The sequence below is a fragment of the Xyrauchen texanus genome, chromosome 7 (genome assembly GCF_025860055.1).
Source record: "Xyrauchen texanus isolate HMW12.3.18 chromosome 7, RBS_HiC_50CHRs, whole genome shotgun sequence".
NCBI classification, from domain to species: Eukaryota; Metazoa; Chordata; class Actinopteri; order Cypriniformes; family Catostomidae; genus Xyrauchen; species Xyrauchen texanus.
Window position 1 is genome coordinate 17,256,045 of NC_068282.1, and position 18,373 is coordinate 17,274,417.

Below are 18,373 nucleotides of genomic sequence, written 5' to 3' on the forward strand. Positions count from 1 at the left end.
CAGTGTTAAATGACATTGTTCGATCTTTTGCCAATTTCAAGATAATTTTTCCCCAATCATCATTTTTCACACGCCATTCATATACCCACTGCGGTTCAAATTTAGAACAACATATTTGTGGTTCTTCCTCAATGCTAATCCCAAAGGAACCCCCCGTAAGGGTCAAATTCAATTCACACATTAAATCTCTGGCCATTAGAGGTACCGGACAAGCTGGTGAACACAGAAACGCATGTTTAAATGTTCCCCCTTCTCCGTCTTACACTCCAAGGGCACTGTGAATTTTTACGAAATCAAATGGCCCGAGGCCGAAGAGCTCTTATGCACTGAACCTGTCGATTTTGGTACACATGGCAAGTCACATGGTCGTATCGTAGAATGGCCAGCCCCAGAATCTACCAAAAAAATCTACTGATGTCCCATAAACTAACATTTGGTATTTCTACATTTGTAAAAACCCTGAACTTTTGTACATTCTCAAACATTCATCCAAAACATTATCACATAAAGCTTCATCAGTCACACTCAAAGATTTGCAAGCATTGTCTTCATTGCAGAGAGCAGTATGTAAATCAGTGTATGTGTGCGTGGTTAAAAAAAATTTCACTTCCCTCCTCGCTGCTCTCTGCTCTGCTTGCTTCAGTCTGCCTTTTTCTTCCCCGGACAGTCTGTAGCCCAGTGTCCCTCTTGTTTGCACAGTTTGCATTTCGTGCATTCTCTGAACTCATGGTCGTCAGTCTCACACAAGCCGCAATTCCACTTCCGCTTGTTTCTGTAGCCTCTCTTCTTTTTGTCAGCCCATTTCTGCTGCGGTTTAGATGTGCTGACATATTGTAGTCACACAACTGCCAGCTGAAGATCTTTCTCCCCCTTTGCCTTGACTTTGTCTTCCTTTGTCAGCAGCTGTTCCTCTGCGTGCACAGCGTGTGCCAGGGTGGAGGTCAGCCGCCCGCTCTTCCATTCAATGTAACTTGCTTTCACCGCTTGCGCAATCTCAGGTCTCAGAAAAAAGTTCATTCAGGTCTCCTTCACTGTCCGAGTCGGGAGGAGCTGCTTGTGGTGCTTGTGGTGCTTGTCTTCTGGGCAGAGAGCAGTCGAGGTCGGGGTTCAGTTTCAGGGCTTTCAGCTCCGCCACGGGATAGTGATGATTATATGCCGGCACAATCGCCGTTGCATGTGGGGAAACACAAACATACTTTTCATTAGTCAGTTCTGGTGGTGCTGACACACAAACAGATCTTTCACACATTTGATTTTAGTTTTTTCCCTACACTTTTCAATCCTACATGCTAATTTTTTCTGCATTTGCTTTCGTTCTCTTCTATCTGCTTCCTTAAGCCAACAGCCCACTGTCTGTTCAAATTTTTTTACACACATGTTGAACGCAGCCACAACAACCTTTTTGTGCCTCGCTGCCCTGTTCCACTGATTCTCGCACCACTCTCAATCTAGTCGTGCTCAATGTTCCCTCCCTGGGGAAATCATGGTATTTGATCAGTTTCTCTATGTCCTGCATACATTTTCTCCTGTAGTTTTTTCTCATTTGACAGAAAACCGGTGTATCAAATTTGGCAAGCTTGCTTTGAGACTTCCCCATACTGGCTCTTTCTGCTTCTCTGTGGATTTACCGTTCGACACACGTCTAATAATCTGTCGGACGTCTCCAACAGATCTGATTTCTTAACTCAAGATCAGATAAGGGTGCACTCCCTAGTGCTTTGTTAATTACAGTTTACTCAAAATCTTTCTCTGGAGTACGTTCCAGCGCTCAGTATTTTAGCTAACCTAATTAAACCATTTTTGCGAGAACTCAGTCTCTGTTTAGAAAACCTCTTGACCTGTCGTAGGTCTCAGTTTCTGCTCGAGAACCTCTTGTACTCGCACCACAGAACGTAGTTCTCAGTTTGTGCTCGAGAACCTCTTGTACTTGCACCACAGAAAACAGTCTCAGCCACTATGGTTCACTCACTCTTATACCAAAAGTAAATAATTTAGTCGTCTCTTATCAGAGATATTTGGGTTGCCACGGGTTTGTTTTCATTTGATTCCAGTGGAGATTCTCCTGGCCCTGATTCGGTCGGTCCCTCTCTCTGAAGCTTACGAGGTAGAGCTGGAACTTCTCAGTCCAGGTGGCCAAACACCGTCCGTCCTCAGGTCCAGAAGAAACTTCCAAAGAATCCCACTATTCTGACACCAAATTGTTGTGGCAAAAAATTATTAACCAACCATTATCACTGCGTAAGAGACACTCTGAATCAAACAGTCTTTTAAAAGAATTTATTCTTGCAAGAAGGACCCAGTCATTACACAGGAATTACTCTGTGCCATGAGTCAAGTCAAGTCAAGTCAAGTGGTTTTTATTGTCGTTTCAACCATATACAGTTAGTACAGTACACAGCAAAACGAGACAACGTTCCTCCAGGACCATGGTGCTACATAAAAACAACAAAGGACCAACATAGGACGACATGAGACTACACAATGAAATAAAATACCTATATAAACTACCTATATATACCTATATAAAGTGCACGTGCAAACATGTGCAAAAAGTACAGGACAGTACAACAAATTACTGACAATGTACAGGACAATAGACACAGTGCAGTGCCGACCAGTACTCAGTAGTGCAAAATGATGACAGTTTCTAAAAATGTAAACATAACATACTATGAGATAATGTTCTATGCACATAGCAGTTATTGAGGTAGTAGACAGTTATAAAGTGACAGTAATTAAAGTGCAACTCAGGACACGTGTGTGTCAAACCAGTCTCTGAGTATTGAGGAGTCTGATGGCTTGGGGGAAGAAGCTGTTACACAGTCTGGCCGTGAGGGCCCGAATGCTTCGGTACCTCTTGCCAGACGGGAGGAGGGTAAAGAGTTTGTGTGAGGGGTGTGTGGGGTCGTCCACAATGCTGGTTGCTTTATGGATACAGTGTTTTTTGTAAATGTCTTTGATGGAGGGAAGAGAGACCCCAATGATCTTCTCAGCTGTCCTCACTATCCTCTGCAGGGCTTTGCGGTCCGAAACGGTGCAAGTCCCAAACCAGGCAGTGATGCAGTTGCTCAGGATGCTCTCAATAGTCCCCCTATAGAATGTAGTGAGGATGGGGGTTGGGAGATGTGCTTTCCTCAGCCTTCGAAGAAAGTAGAGACGCTGCTGGGCTTTCTTGGTGATAGAGCTGGTGTTGAGGGACCAGGTGAGGTTCTCCGCCAGGTGAACACCAAGGAATTTGGTGCTCTTGACGATCTCCACAGAGGAGCCGTCGATGTTCAGCGGAGTGTGTTCACCTTGTGCTCTCCTAAAGTCAACAACCATCTCTTTTGTTTCGATCGACATTCAGGGACAGGTTGTTGGCTCTACACCAGTTCGTCAGCCGCTGCACCTCCTCTCTGTATGCTGACTCGTTGTTCTTGCTGATGAGACCCACCACGGTCGGTGTCATCGGCGAACTTGATGATGTGATTCGAGCTGTGCAGTGCTGCACAGTCGTGAGTCAGCAGAGTGAACAGCAGTGGACTGAGCACACAGCCCTGGGGGCCCCAGTGCTCAGTGTGGTGGTGGAGGAGATGCTGTTCCCGATCCGGACTGACTGAGGTCTCCCAGTCAGGAAGTCCAGGATCCAGTTGCAGAGGGAGGTGTCCAGGCCCAGCAGGTTCAGCTTTCCAATCAGGTGCTGGGGAATGATTGTGTTGAATGCTGAGCTGAAATCTATGAACAGCATTCGAACGTATGAGTCCTTATTGTCTAGGTGGGTGAGGGCCAGATGGAGGGTTGTGGTGATGGCATCGTCCGTTGAGCGGTTTGAGCGATCACGCAAACTGCAGTGGGTCTAGTGAGGGGGCAGCTGGGTCTTAATCTGCCTCATGGCGAGCCTCTCGAAGCACTTCATGATGATGGGTGTAAGTCGCGACGGGACGGTAGTCGTTGAGGCAGGACACTGAAGACTTCTTTGGCATGGGGATGATGGTGGTGGCCTTGAAGCACGTTGGAACAACGGCGCTGCTCAGAGAGATGTTGAAGATGTCGGTAAGAACATCTGCTAGCTAGTCTGCACATCCTCTGAGCACTCTGCCAGGAATGTTGTCTGGTCCAGCAGCCTTCCGTGGGTTGACTCTACGTAGAGTTTTCCTCACATCTGCCGTGGTAAGACAGAGCACCTGGTCGTTGGGAGGAGGGGTGGACTTCCTCGCCATCACGTCGTTCTGCACTTCAAATCGAGCGTAGAAGTCGTTCAGCGCATCTGGAAGGGAGGCATCTTTGTCACAGGCAACTGATGTTGTCCTGTAGTTGGTGATGGCCTGGATGCCCTGCCACATGCGCGCGTGTCACCGCTGTCCTGGAAGTGACTGTGGATTCTCTGGGTGTGTGCGCGCTTTGCCTCTCTGATTGCCCGTGACAGTTTGGCCCTAGCTGTTCTTAGGGCTGCCTTATCGCCTGCTCTGAAGGCGGAGTCTCGGGACCTCAGCAGCGTCGCACCTCCGCAGTCATCCACGGCTTCTGGTTGGAGCGTGTGGTGATGGTCTTGGAGAAAGTGACATCATCAATGCACTTGCTGATGTAGCTGGTCACTGATGCTGAGTATTCCTCCAAGTTGGTAGAATCGCCATATGTTGCAGCCTCCTGAACATGTGCCAGTCAGTACACTCAAAACAGTCCTGAAGAGCAGAGATGGCTCCTGCTGGCCAGGTTTTCACCTGCTTCTGAAGCGGTTTTGTGCGTCTGACTGAGCGGTCTGTATGCTGGAATTAACATAACAGAGATGTGGTCTGAGTAGCCGAGGTGGGGCGGGGCTCCGCCCGATGCGCGCCTGGGATGTTAGTGTAAACAAGATCAAGCGCGTTCAGCCCCTCTCATTGCAAAGTCCACATACTGATGGAATTTAGGGAGCACTGTCTTGAGATTTGCATGGTTGAAATCTCCAGCGACAATAAACAGTCCGTCGGGGTGAGCGTTCTGCAGTTAAGCTCATAGCCCCATACAGTTCACAGAGCGCTTCCTTAGCGTTAGCGCTGGGGAATGTAAACTCGGTTATGCAAACAGTGGTGAATTCCGTGGTAGATAAAAGGGTCTGCATCTAACAGTCACAAGCTCCAACAGCGATGAACAGTAACTAGAGACTAGCATAGAGTTCTTGCACCATTCCGTGTTGATGTAAACACACAAGCCACCACCACGAGTCTTACCGCAGAGAGCTGTATTTCTGTCGGCACGAAGCGAGGCGAGCCCGTCTAGCTGAATGGCGGCATCCGAACTCTGTCGCTGAGCCACGTCTCCATGAAAACAAAGACGCAGCAGTCTCTAAACTCACGCTGCGTAGCCTGCTGGAGTCGGATATAGTCCAGTTTATTGTCCAGGGAGCAAACATTTGAGAGCAGGATAGACGGGAGAGCCGGCCGGCTAGGGTTTGTTTTAGCCTAGCATGGACCCCGCCCTCTTTCCGCTTCGCTTTCTCGCACACCGCTTACGACGTCCTCTCCCCGGCCACCGGCATCAGGCGACGCCGAGGGCTGGAGGCCTGGTCTCCGCAGCAAGCCGAGTACGGCGTAGCGCCTCCTGCAGGTCATCATGCAGCTTGGTTTTGCATGAGTCTTATATTTCAGTAGTGTCTGGCGATGGTAGACACGAACACCGGTTGCTCCGATGTCCATGTGTTGCAAAAGTCGGGCTTTTTTAACAAAAATAACACCATTGTGGATCCGGAGTGGCCGCTGCGTGCTACCGTGCCGCCATCTTGGATTTTTGCAAAGGGTCTCACTCAATACATCTTGGATTGAGTGAGACCCTTTCGGGGAGGGCTGAGTTGTTTTTTATACCTCTTTTCCCCAAGGTCTCCAACAGAAGCAGATCCTCCCCCTCTACATTCCTTAGATACAGGGACTAGGCTACTAGCATTCAAATTTCTACAACAGGGTGTACAAGAGTGGGCAGTGGGAATTGTCTTGGGAGACAAAGAGATCTACCTATGCCATGCCGAACCGGCCCCAAATCAGCTTGACCACCTGGGGGTGGAGCCTCGACTCTCCACTGAGCGCACTGACTCTCCACTCACCACTGTCATTTTTAAGTTGCCCAGGATATGAGACCTGAGCATTTTGATCAGTTTGCATGAAGTCCAAGATTGGCTGCAACCCATTACCTTTTTTGGGTACGATGAAGTAAGGGCTGTAGAAACCCTTCTTCATCTCGGCTGGAGGGACGGGGGGGCATGTAATAATGTGTCGGGAGGCAAAAGCGCATCCCGAGGCTTGGTTGCTGAGAAAAGACCGAAAGTATTTACCTTGCTCCGCGCACCTGGCAGGGGGCGGGTTAGAGACTGAGGAGGAGGCCCTGTGAAGACGGCCTGGGAACTCGTCAGTGTCGTGCGCTGAGAATGACGCGTGCCAGATAGATTTACATTTTTCATTTATGCATTTGGCAGACGCTTTTATCCAAAGCGACTTACAGTGCAATTATTATACAGACAATCCCCCCGGAAAAACCTTACTCAAGGACACAATGGTGGTGGCCGTGGGGTTAGAACCTGTGACCTTCTGATTAACAGCCCTGTGCTTTAGCCACTACGCCACCACCACTCCCTATAGATGACCCAGGAAGTGAGGAAATCTCTCTTTTATTAACAATGTGGGTACTGCAGCCCAAAGGGGGTGTGGCAATGGAAATAAAGGATTTTCCTCCCGGCCCTCCACCAGGGGATGGAGTGGCCTTGATACCAGCTCCGTAGCGAATGTCTGACTCCCTGGGTCTTCCATCTCAGGAGTGCTTAGGAGCCTTCTTGGTCCTAGAGGAAGTCCTGGAGACGGGGGGCGTGCGCCGCCTGCGAGGTACTCGATGCTGGGGCTGAGAGCTGGGCCCAGGTTGAGGAGGAGCTGCCTGACTCTTGCAGCGGGATGCCCTCAGTGGGCAGATGGGGCGCGGACCGCTGGGGTGGCACCACGGCATGATGTGCAAGATCGCTTCCGTCTGCCTCTTTACTGCTGCAGACTGCTGGGCGAAGTCGTCGACGGTGTCGCCGAAGAGGCCAAGCTGGGAGACGGGGGCATTGAGAAAGCAAGCCTTGTCAACGTCATGCATCTCAACCATGTTCAGCCATAGGTGACGTTCCTGGACCACGAGGGTGGCCATCGCCTGGCCGAGTGCCCGCGCTGTGACCTTTGTGGCTCTGAGAGCGAGGTCGGTGGCAGAGCGCAGTTCCTGCAGCACGTCGGGGAAGGACTAGGATCTTTAGGAGCCTTGGCTCGGTGGACTTGCAGGAGAGCCATGGCAGAGGTGGAGGTGGAGGCGGCCTGTCCAGTGGCGCTGTAGCCTTTCATAGTCAGAGTCGGGACATGGTGGTGTTCTCGGGGAACAGGTGGATCGCAAACACCCTATCCATCTGAGAGACCTCTGTGTACCCATGGGCCGACCCACTGTCAAGGGTAGTGAGAGCAGACGAGCAAGGAGGTCCGATCTGGGTAGTAAAATTTACCCTCCACGACCTCGTCAGCTCGTCATGCACTTCCGGGAAGAAAGGGGGTGGGGCTATGAGCAGCGCCCTGACCCAAGGAACCAAACGACTAGCCGTGAGGGGCGAGGGGGGGATGGAAGTTTCCAGTCCAGCCTCACACTCACGGTGGCCCGGGAAAGCATGTCAGCCTCAGACTAGGCAAGCAGACACGAAGGTGGCAGCCCAGACGAGTCATCAGCATCAGATGCCGCTTTGATGCTCTCCGATGCAGCAGCAAAGTCATCATCCAGCTCAAGGGGTCCAAATGAGACAACGGACTGGCCGTGAGGCAACCCGGTCTTGTGTCGGACCCGGACGGAAGCGAATGAGAATGCCGGGGGGCGGGTGGTTCGTGGGGATTTACCCGGTGGCTGAAGTGGCTTTCCCTTGGAAGGGAGAAAGCCGTGATCGCAATGTTGCAATGGCTATGTTCTCGCAATGAGAACATAAACCATTTATAAATGCTTGACCGTCAGGAGCGGAGAGAAAACAGCCGCATCCAGGAACTACACAGAGGCGGAAAGACATCTTTAAAAAGACACGTCCTGAAAAGGACGTTCAACGCCTGCTGTGTATTGCTCTTTTGTGAATGAAAATACTCTCATTAGAGGGGAAATACTTAACTTTTAGAGATATACACTCTTTTACAGAAGCCCTGTCGAAGTGCCCAGGGGCATGGACTGCACAGCGTGCAGAGAGGGAGAAAGCCGCTGTAACACAGATCCAACAGCAGTAGTGAGACTCGGCTTGCTGCTGCACAACAGCTTGGCTCCGAAGAAAATATCTGACTGACAGACGCACGCCCGCTTCCCTTTATACCCGTATATCCAGGGGCGGGACATGCAAATTCTGTCTGCCAATTTCTCATTGGCCTTTTCTCAAGTTCAGAGGTACGCGAAGCTCTCAAGAAAGACCCCTTGTGTCACTACATTCGACACAACGTCAAGTGAGTGACAGAAGGAGAACTACATTTTTGCAAAATTATTTTTATGTGGCCAGTTATACATAATGGAATGAACACTAAAGGAACTAAAGCAACAATGACATTTATCCCCTTTCACACAAATCACAAGTAAAATGGCAGATTTTCAGTTCATTAACACTTACTTTTCACCCTGTACCTCACACAATGTTATTTTATGACATAAACAATTTTATAATAGCACATAACTCATTTTAACATTTGTACTACATAACCAACTACATTTAGAAGTTTGTTTAAGTGTGATCAAATTGTACAGTAGCTCAACTGACAGTATTGCCTGTGTAAATATTGGTTAGGTTTAGGTTTAAGGTTTAGGTGAGGGTAGTCGATTTTGTTCATTTAAATCTTGATAGAATATTAACCTTAAAAGCCTTATCTGTTCAGGAGAAATTTTCCCTTGCTTTTAGCACCACAAAGTTGACGTTTCACTTCGGAAATGCTCTGAGATGTGTAATGAACCACATCATTTTATTTTGCAGAAATGTTGCCACAGTCACGCAATGTTCGTTGTATGGGAGTCAAATATTAAATATTATTGAAGTTTTGAAGAAAGTTAGTAATCTTGTTGGTTTTGTGAATTGTTTTCTAAGGGTGCCACCAAACCTTGCTGTTGAGCAGAAAGATTAATTATGCTAAATTCATAATTCATATTTACTCAGATTCCATTATTTTTATTATTATTATCATTGCTGGTTTTATAGTTCTTACTATAATTAATAGTTTCCTAACAACAACAATAATAATTAAGCAAATAGAAATGTATCGATATTATTTAAATATGAAGGCAAGTGTAAGAAATTAATGACACATTTAATTCCAAAAGCCATTTGTTGATATACAGTATGTATATATATATATATATATATATATATATATATATATATATATATATATATATATATATATATTTAAGCAATATCACACGAGCAAGAGTGCGATATGGCCCTACATCAGAACTGCTGTGATTCGGCCGCAGGCATGAGGCCACAGGCAGAGTGCTGATGTAAAGACATACAGCACGATTGCGAGTGTGATATTGCTTATATACAACAGTTCAACGAACAAGTACATTTAAAAAAATTAGGAAAAATTGAGTACGGTCATAAGAACACATTTGTGCATGGAATGACTTTATTACATGACCAATCAGAATCTGCCATTGCTGGTTCAATCAAATGATGCGTCCAAGCATTTGTTAGTAATTCAAAATGTTCGCTTCAGAAATAGTATCACGGCTTGTGCTGTTTCTAACAATTCATTGGATAAACAAGGATAGATGGATGGATGTGTGTGCGTGTGTGTGTGAGAGAGAGAGAGAGAGAGAGAGAGAGCGAGAGAGAGAGAGAGAGAGAGAGAGAGACGGAGTGTGTGCGATCACCTGTTGCCACACTCAATCAGAGATGCTTACAGCTTTCTGAAAGTCCATTTTCTCAGTGGAATATAGATGTCCAAGCGGGATTATTCCTCTCTATTTCGGGGTAGCCGGTGCGCAAATGTCATTCACTATAGAAACAGCGATGTGATCGATATTACTTAATACAAGCAAATGTTAATAACTTACTTTGTACATCTCCCTGGGTGCTGACATGTTTGTGTGACATCATTCACCTGTATCTCGGCGAAATCAGAGTTGAAGATTTCTGTGTGAGTTTTCCAGTTGGATGTTTGACTTTAAATTCCAACTTTCCAAGTTGAATGGAATGAAGCATAAGTAATGCTGAGTGACGGTGGGATGTACTCTTAACTTGCACTGCTGTCCAGTTAAATCGCAAAGCAAAATGCAAACAAATATGTTCCGATTTATGATATACATCCACTGATGTACATATGTATTCTGTATTATACGCCATGCTTGTGAGAATAATCTTTCATGCTTGTGAGAATAATCTTTCACTATTTTGTTAACCAATTACTCTCAATTATGTGGTAAGAAAACAGTTTATGACTAAATAAAATGTCAAAGTGTGTATGTGTGAGATTTAATTCAAGTTTAAAACCCTAAGCCCCCGAGTTTCTGCGACTTGAGAAAATTCGAATCTAGTCTAATTTAGGAATAATTTATCAACCATAATTAATATGTTTACAAGATATCTGCAATAAGATTTTCACAATGAATTAATCATGATTCATTTAATGCATATAAATATTTATAAGGATGCATATCTTACATGATGTTTATCTTAGGCTTCAGGTTTGGCCTCTCTTGGGGCAAATGAGTTTTAGCTATCAGAACTGCTGATGAAAAACTCACCATCTGAGCCCTTTTAATCAAAGTATTTTTCAGAGTGCTGATTCTGAATCTGATCTAAGGATTATCACCAAGCTGCTGTGCAATGCAGATAGCAAGAGCAGGCCCATGTTAATGCCCCAAATGCCTCCTTGCATATACAGTGCATACATAAACATGTACATTATGTACAGTGTTGCAGTACATCATTTGATTCAATAGTCTACAGGGATGTGATTATGAGGGACAATGTGGGCCGTAGCCACTGCTTTCTGGCACTTACACACATGCACATGCTGTATCATATTTTATCTGAAATATTTTAATTGCAAATGAACGTGCTGGTGGTGGACTTATACATTTTCAGGTTTTCACACTTTGTAGAATCTCTAAATTATAGAGGGACTCCAAAAGTCTGAGAGCTCAATGGAAATCTGGGATTTAAAATCCAATTCAAACCTTGAAATAAAGAGTTCGGATTTTGATTAAATGCTTTAAAAAATATATATATATACAAAAAAGTGGATGAGAAAAATGCAACCTGATCTCATAAAACCACATAAGTATATTATATTTTAAAAAAATAGCTAAATTAGTTTAACCTGGCTCGTAAGTTTTGCGGCAGTTTCCTGGTGAAATTAACTCTAGAGGAGCTACAATAACAATGTGTATTTTCAATGTGTATACAGACAGTATTTTCTATTAATGTTTCCAAATGGCCAGTGTACATCTGTAAATGGTACATCTGTGGAATCAAATGGTAATGCCATGGTGTTTTGATGTGTACCATGTTACTTATTAATTACAATATTACGGGCCTGGATAGCTCACCGAGTATTCATGTTGACTACCAACCCTGTAGTAGCGAGTTCGAATCCAGGGTGTGCTGAGTTACTCCAGCAAGGTCTCTTAAGCAACCAAATTGGCCTGGTTGCTAGGGAGGGTAGAGTCACATGGGGTAACCTCCTCGTGGTCCCTATAATGTGTGGTTCTTGCTCTCGGTGGGGCGCATGGTGAGTTGTGCATGGATTGACGGTCCATGGTACAATATTGATATGTTAATATATATATATTGTTTTAAGTTTGAAACCATGCTTCTGATAACCATTTTATTTTCACTGAAAAACATCACTCTCTTAAATTGTATTATGGTTTCCTAGAAGTATCCATATTATATATATCTATTCTATACAGTATGTTGTAATGTGTAAGAGGATGAATGTGTAATTACAAGGCACATCCACCAACATAATTACAGTACATTCATACTGTACATTAGCAGCCAAAAGTTTGGAATAATGTACAGATTTTGCACTTATGGAAAGAAATTTGTACTTTTATTCACCAAAGTGGCTTTCAGCTGATCACAAATGTATAGTCAGGACATTAATAATGTGAAAATGTATTATTAAAATGTGAAGAAAGAAAAAAAAATTCAGAACTTCTTAAACTACTTCAAAATATCCTCCACGTGCCTCAATGACAACTTTGCAGATCCTTGGCATTCTAGCTGTCAGTTTGTCCAGATACTCAGGTGACATTTCACCCCATGCTTCCTGTAGCACTTGCCATAGATGTGGCTGTCTTGTCGGGCACTTCTCACGCACCTTACAGTCTAGCTGATCCCACAAAAGCTCAATGGGGTTAAGATCCATAACACTCTTTTCCAGTTATTAGTTATCTAATGTATGTATTACTTTGCCCACTCTTACCTTTTCTTTTTGTTTTTGTTTTTCAAAAGTGGCTTTTTCTTTGCAATTCTTCCCATAAGGCCTGCACCCCTGAGTCTTCTCTTTACTGTTGAGCAGTTAGAATTTAATGCAGCTGTTAGCTGAGGACATATGAGGCATCTATTTCTCAAACTAGAGACTCTGATGTACTTATCCTCTTGTTTAGTTGTACATCTGTCCTTCCACATCTCTTTCTGTTCTTGTTAGATCCAGTTGTCCTTTGTCTTTGAAGACTGTAGTGTACACCTTTTATGAAATCTTCTGTTTTTTGGCAATTTCATGATTGTATAGACTTCATTCCTCAAACAATGATTTACTGACAAGTTTTTTGAGAGTTAGCTATTTCTTTTTTGCCATTTTTGACCTAATGTTGACCTTAGACAAGCCAGTCTATTGCATACTGTGGCAATAACAAACAATAACAAACAAAAACAAACACAAAGACAATGTTAATCTTCATTTAATGAACCAAATAGCTTTTGAATCAGCATAAAATTTATTAAATACTTGGAATTTAAAAACAGAATTAAAATTTGCTGAAAACCTTGACAGCTGTGTACAGTATAAATAGTGATAAAAGCATTGGTATTGATGTAGTGTTTTGGTAAAAGTAGGGACATGGGCCCCTAATGCCTCAATTAGAGTTCTCAAAAAGGTCTAATTAAACTCCCCTACATGAAGCACATTGTCCCTCATGAAGAAATAAATGTAATTAAAAAGGGAGGTCCCACCTGCCCTCATGTCCCCCTGGAGCCACATTAAAACTGAGCTTTCTTACAAACTCTAAAACAAAGTATGCTCCACAGGGAGAAGATAAAATTAAAAAAGCAGATCTTTCAATTCACTTACATTGAGTCTTCACAACAAGTATTTCCTCAATTTCAAGTTTTACATATCAGCTAAAAATGAACCTTTTTATTTTATTTGTATTTATTTATGTATTTATCTTATGTACTTATATTTCATTATTGCATTTAGCAATGTTGTTTTTTTTTATCTATTGATTGTAAATTATATAATTTATTGTATAATGTGACAAGTGATCTTAAGCTTCTGGGAAGCCAGACTTAATAATAATAATAATATTGTGTGTGTATATATATATATATATATATATATATATATATATATATACACACACACACACACACACATGAACAGTGGATATAAAAAGTCTACACACCACCCCTGTTAAAATAGCAGGTTTTTGAGATAAAAGTAAGTCCACCAAGACCAAGAAAAAAGATGAGTCCAAGATAAATCATGTCAAATCTTTTTCCACATTCAATGTGATAATGCAATCAACCAAATTAAAGTGAACAACAAATGGAAACGTTTTTGGAAAATAAATAAAAGACAAAATAACCTGGTTGCATAAGTGTGCACACCCTTTCAATACTTTGTTGAAGCACTTTTTGCTTTTAATACAGCAGCCAGTCTTTTTGAATAAGAGTCTATCAACTTAGCTTAACTTATCTTGATTTGTCAAAAAGCTCCAGATCTATAAAATTGCGAGAGGATCTCCTGTGCACAGCCCTCTTTAAGTCATTCCACAGGTTTCCGACTAGATTTACGTCTGGGCACTGACTGGGCCATTCCAAAACCTTGATCTTCTTCTTCTGAAGCCATTCCTATGTTGACTTAAAATTGTGTTTGGGGTCATTATCGTGTTGAAAAAGGAAATTCCTCTTCATCTTAAGCTTTCTAATGGAGGCCTATAGGTTTTGTGCCAAAATGGACTGGTATTTGGCACTATCCATGATTTCTTCTATCTTGACAAGTGCCCCAGTACCAGCTGAACAGAAGCAGGCCCATAGCATGATACTTCCACCACCATGCTTCAATTTTGGTATGGTGTTGTTTGGGTGATGAGCTGTCATTTTTTGTTTTTTTGTGCCAAACATACCTTTTAAAATGATGGCCAAAAAGATCTATCTTGGTTTCATCATACCATAAACATTATGCTACATGTTTTTGGGCGATTGAATATATGTTTTGGCAAAATTCGTGAGAAATGGGTTCCATCTTGCCACCCTACCCCATAGCCCAGACAAATAAAGAATACGGGATATTGTTGTCACATGCAGCGAGTGACCAGTACTTGCCAGATGCTCCATTAATGATGCTACAGGCCTCTTGGCAGCCTCCCTGATAAGTTTTATTTTTGTTTTTTTATAAATATTTGATAGGCGCCTTGTTCTTTGAATGCCATTGTGGTGCCCCATTTTCTCCACTTGTGGATGAGGGCATTCACAGTGTTTCATGGCACATCTAATGTTTTGGAAATTCTTTAGTACCCCTCTTCTGATTGTTACCTGTTCACAATGAGACCCCACACCTCTTTGTAAGCTCTTTGTGGATCATAGCTTCAGTAGTAAGACGCAACCAATAAGATGCCAAGAAAATCCTACAGAAACAGCTGATTCTTATTCAGGGTTTATCAGCATCACTTATTTGATGACCGGAGGATTATAATTAATTTTGAGTAAGAGTTTGAATGGGACTGGTTAATTCAAAACAGAGTCACGTGCCCCATTACAAAAGTGTGTGCACACTTATGCAACCATGTAATTTTATGTTTTTAATTTTTCTTTTTCTTTTTTTTTCTTAAAGTTTCTAGTTGTTTGGTCCTTGTATTTTGATGGTTATCCTGTCACATTAAAGGTTAAAAAATATCTGAAATTATTTATTTTGGATTCATCTTATACATCTCAAAAAACAGCTATTTTAACAAGGATGTATAGAGTTTTCCCTGTGAGGCTCTCTATTAATATCTAAGAAGCATTTCTTCGATGCATTGTGATCTACTCACTTCAAACTTAAAGAGATCTGACAGCATTAGAGAATCCAGAATTTTTCAGAATGGCTTTGGGGCAAATTGAGTTCTATGGAATATGCATTGCACATAATATATGCTCAGAATATGCATTATCAGACACAGACATTATTATCACAGGTTGTTCTCTGGTATTGAACAAAATATTATTCTATTACAATAAGATTTTAAAAGTAGGATATTATTTTCACATTGACATTTTGAGCACCCCATCAGTACACATTCTAAGAAACCAGCCAAGAATGACCAAAGAAACAACCCATAATCAGACGCAGTATTACAAAAATCCAATATAATTTACTTTCTAAGAATCAGTCTGTGTGGAGTAGAAATCTCATCCTGCTAACATTAGCAGAGCCCAGTGACCTCTAGTGCTCAACAGTGGTACAAATAAGAAACAGGAATTTAAGAAAGCCTTGGCAGTGTACCAATCAGTAGTGCTGGACTGCTATATCTACAAGCACAATAACAGTTTATGAATAAAAACACCCACACGTGGCTGAGGCTCTTATTCTAAAGTTAAAAGACTATAGACGAGCAAACACAAATCTCATACCGCTTTGTGTGGAGTCAATGTGGCATAACAGCAGAGATGCTCTTGTTTATGGGAATGAAATATGGCGTGAGTCAAGGAGGCACCACTGACTTTAAATTGATTGTTTTACAGAGTGAAAAGTGTGTCTTCAGACCGACACCACATATTTTACCTCAGAGATGATTAGGAAATAGACTCCTGCCAGGATCGATCCAGCCATAAGCTCCTGTGTTTCCACAGTTACATAGAGTGACTGGTGAGTTATGGACAGAGGGACTACCTTTTTGTCTAACAAAAAGGCCCAGTCTTGTTAGCCTCTGTCTAATTCTCATGACAGTTGTGTGTGTCTCTCTCTCTCTCTCTCTCTCTCTCTCTATATATATATATATATTTCCAATTTGAGAAAAACAGATCAGTACTAGATCAGCAAGATCAGTGTATTTTGAAAAAAAATGTAATATCTTTACATTTAATTCTTATCATTTTCTTGCTTTGCCAGTTGATCAGTGCAATTGTTCTGATCCTAATGAGAACCTAAAGCAAACCACACTCATTAGAATAAGGGTTCAAATTAAGCAATGTGAAGTGAAAATGCAGCTCTAATCGTACCTGCTAACCATCTCAAATGTCCTTGTTCTTAGAATTTGGTCACTTCGTTGGGAATGCAAAGGTATAGTCCAGTTATACAGCATCTGTTGGAAAGATCTTAAAGTTTATTTTGTGTATATTTGGCATAATCTTAATAAAGATCAATGGGAAAAAACATAGTTATATTTCACATATGTGTCCTTTTCCATTAAATATATTTTTTCATAATTCAATCTATAAGTCAGACTCTAAATTAGTTTAGCTCCTGTTAGTTTAAAGCTGTAGTGTGTAATTTCTGCGCCAATAGTGCCACCGAACAGAACTGCAAAAATAAATGCTTGCTGTGTCCAAATCTGCATACTTCCTTACTATATAGTGTGCCAAAAACAAAAATGTAGTAGTATGTCCAAACCCTCATATTCATAAAAGAGTAAGCAAGAAATACCCGGATGATCGACTATTTCCGGCGAGATTCTAAAGTGCTGATCGACTGGACACTTTACAATCCCATAATCCCTCGGGAGCTGAGACGACGTCAAATTCAAAATGCTGGAATTAAAAGAACAATGGTGAACCAAATAGTAGTCAGCAATATATATTCCTATAACATTGTTCCTTGTACTTAAATGGTGCTTGTTTAACCTACTTTGAGGGTAGATCTTTTTTGGTAAGGGTTGGAGATTTTTCTTCACAGTACCCTTTACTTGTGGTGACCCTCAAGGATCTATTTTAGGTCCAATTTTGTTTTCTTTGTATATGCTCCCCCTTGGAATGCTTTTAAGAAATATGGTATATTTTAACACTTGTATGCAGATGATACACAGATTTATCACCCCATGAAACCGGGAGTTAACACTTCTTCATTATTATGTTTAGAAGAGGTTAAAATTTTGATGGGACAAAATCTTCTCCAGTTAAATGAGAAGACATAGATCGTTATTTTTGGATATAATGTATGTGGTGGAGATACTATTAATGGCTAAGGTGCATGGGCTGCTAATTTGTAAGTAATAATTTTGGGTGAAGTTTTTTATTCAGCTCTTAAATTTGACAAGCAGATTAAGGCTGTTGAGAAAAGCTGTTTTTATCAACTTAGTGCCATTACCAAACTGAAATAGATTTGGTCTATTAGTGATCTGGAGACAGTTGTACATGCTTTTATCTCCTCATGCCTGGACTACTGTAATGCCCTTTTTCTGGGAACTAGTCAGGCATCTATGTCACAGTTGCAGCTGCTAGGCTTCTCACAAATGCTAAGAGAAGGGACCCCATTTCACCTGTGTTGGCCTCACTACATTGCTGACCAGTGCAATACAGGATTTAATACAATGTCCTGCTATTTGTTTTTAAACAGTTCATGGTATGGTCCCTGGTTACATGACTGAGCTCATAAATTTCCATTCTTTATATAGATCGTAAAGATCTGCCAATTGGTTACTTCTAAATACCCCCAGGTCATGCTTAAAACTGAAAGGGGATCATGCTTTCTCTGTTGCTGGTTGTAGGTTGTGGAAGGGTCTACCACTTGATACTAGATCCTACTATCTATATTTTCTAAGGGTGCTTAAAAACTTTTTTGTTTTCACTGGCTTTTCATTCTTGATGGACACTGTGTGTAGTGCTTTTATGTTTGTTTTCTTCATTTCTTTTCTTATTTTATTGCTACTGTGTGATGTGATTTTATGGTTGTTTCTATTCCTTTATTCTTTAATGTTCAGCACATTGGTTCTACAGTGTAGTTTGAAAGTGCTTTATAAATAAATGAGACATGAGATTTAACAATACCAGAGTAGAATATTTTCGTGGTTTGCATTTACATTTATTCATTTGGCAGATGCTTTTATCCAAAGCGACTTTAAAAAAAGGAAAACATAAGTGAATCATCTTAAGGAGACATTTTTAGCCATTTTTTGAAGACAGAGAGTGAGTTAGCTTCACGGATGGAGTTGGGAAGATCATTCCACCAACTTGGTATGATGAAAC

The 18,373-nt window shown here is 42.2% G+C and overlaps 1 pseudogene; it reads right to left on the reverse strand.

The window, feature by feature from the left end:
* Nucleotides 1-18,373, reverse strand: part of LOC127646599 (P protein-like) — a 259,274-nt pseudogene that overhangs the window by 205,177 nt on the left and 35,724 nt on the right.